Source organism: Pongo abelii, chromosome 6 (assembly GCF_028885655.2).
Source record: "Pongo abelii isolate AG06213 chromosome 6, NHGRI_mPonAbe1-v2.0_pri, whole genome shotgun sequence".
NCBI classification, from domain to species: Eukaryota; Metazoa; Chordata; class Mammalia; order Primates; family Hominidae; genus Pongo; species Pongo abelii.
Window position 1 is genome coordinate 135,818,923 of NC_071991.2, and position 2,155 is coordinate 135,821,077.

Genomic DNA, 2,155 nt, shown 5'->3' on the forward strand with positions numbered 1-2,155 from the left:
GTGGGACTCCAATTGTGTCTAAATAGACGTGAGAGTCGAAAGACCCATAAGGGGCTTCTCTCACTTTACGATGTCTTATTTTTCCTTCCTCTGGTTGATGAAATGCCAGGGCGAAAGGGATACCCAACTGGACTAAAGCATAAGTGCCACTCCAGTTATTTGGCAGAGTCCAGTAAAGGTCCACCACAATACTACCACACATCCGCTCGGGGATGAACAAGGGCTGACTGATTGGTAAGCTCTTGAAAATTCTTAAGCTCGAGCCTGCCTGGCCTGTGGCGACAGCATGGCCACGGTGCAGCGTCAGCAGCAGCAGCAGTGGCTGGCAGCCACACAGGTGTTTATGTCCAGTCGTGGGGTCTCGCGGCAGCATGGCAGACTACCTGATCAGAGGTGGCACCGGCTACATGTCCAAGGACGGGCTCACGGCGCAGCAGCTCTTCACCGGTGCAGCAGCTTGCGACGGCCTCACCTACAACAACTTCCTGATTCTCCCAGGATTCATAGACTTCATAGCTGATGAGGTGGACCTGACCTCAGCCCTGACCTGGAAGATCACGCTGAAGACGCCACTGATCTCCTCCCCCATGGACACTGTGACAGAAGCTGACATGGCCATCGCGATGGCTCTGATGGGAGGTATTGGTTTCATTCACCACAACTGCACCCCAGAGTTCCAGGCCAACGAGGTGCGGAAGGTCAAGAAGTTTGAACGGGGCTTTTTCATGGACCCCGTGGTACTGAGCCCCTCACACACTATGGGTGATGTGCTGGAGGCCAAGATGCGGCATGGCTTCTCTGGCAACCCCATCACTGAGACAGGCACCATGGGCAGCAAGCTGCTGGACATTGTCACCTCCCGAGACATAACTTTCTTGCTGAGAAGGACCACATCACCCTCCTCAGTGAGGTGATGACACCAAGGATTGAGCTGGTGGTGGCTCCAGCAGGTGTGATGTTGAAAGAGGCAAATGAGATCCTGCAGCCATAGCAAGAAAGGGAAGCTGCCTGTCGTCAATGATCGCAATGAGCTGGTGGCCATCATCGCCCACACCAACATGAAGAAGAACTGAGACTACCCTCTGGCCTCCAAGGATTCCCACAAGCAGCTGCTGTGCGGGGCAGCTGTGGGCACCCGTGAGGATGACAAATACCGCCTGGACCTGCTCACCCAGGTGGGCGTTGACGTCATAGTCTTGGACTTGTCCCAAGGGAACTCATTGTATCAGATGCCCATGGTGTATTACATCAAACAGAAGTACCCCCACCTCCAGGTGATTGGGGGGAACATGGTGACAGCAGCCCAGGCCAAGAACCTGATTGACGCTGGTGTGGAAGCGCTCTGCGTGGGCATGGGCTGCAGCTCCATCTGCATCACCCAGGAAGTGATGGCCTACAGTCAGCCCCAGGGCACTGCTGTGTACAAGGTGGCCGAGTATGCCCGGCATTTTGGTGTGCCTATCATAGCCGATGGCGGCATCCAGACCATGGGGCACGTGGTCAAGGCCCTGGCCCTTGGAGCCTCCACAGTGATGATGGGCTCCCTACTGGCCGCCACCACGGAGGTCCCCAGCGAGTACTTCTTCTCTGACGAGGTGTGGCTCAAGAAGTACCGGGGCATGGGCTCACTGGATGTCCTGGAGAAGAGCAGCAGCAGCCAGAAACAATACTTCATCAAGGGGTATAATGTGAAGATCACGCAGGGTGTCTCCGGCTCCATCCAGGACAAAGGGTCCATTTAGAAGTTCATGCCCTACCTCATAGTGGGCATCCAGCATGGCTGCCAGGATACTGGGGCCCACAACCTGTCTGTCCTTTGGTCCATGATTTACTCAGGAGAGCGCAAGTTTGAGAAGTGGACCATGTTGGCCCAGATCAAGGGTGGCGTCCAAGGCCTGTACTCTTACAAGAAGTGGCTGTACTGAGGACAGTGGTGGAGGCCCAGGTGGTGGAGGGGGCGCACCCCAGTGTCCTCCTTCAGGCACAGCCTCCCTCCATAACTGAGTGGTCCACAGATTTGCACTACACGTTCCCCAGCTACTTTCCAGGGAGAGAGGAGGGGAGGTCCAGAGGGGTCCGTGGCCCTTGCTGGGCCACCCTGTAGAGTCAGGACTGCTCCCTGGGCCAGACTGCCCTGGGAGCCCCACCGAGCCCA

The 2,155-nt window shown here is 56.4% G+C and overlaps 1 pseudogene; it reads left to right on the forward strand.

Annotated features, from left to right (window-relative positions):
• Positions 1-371: 371 nt before the first annotated feature.
• LOC100457584 (inosine-5'-monophosphate dehydrogenase 1-like) lies at positions 372-1,925 on the forward strand (annotated as a pseudogene).
• Positions 1,926-2,155: the final 230 nt, after the last annotated feature.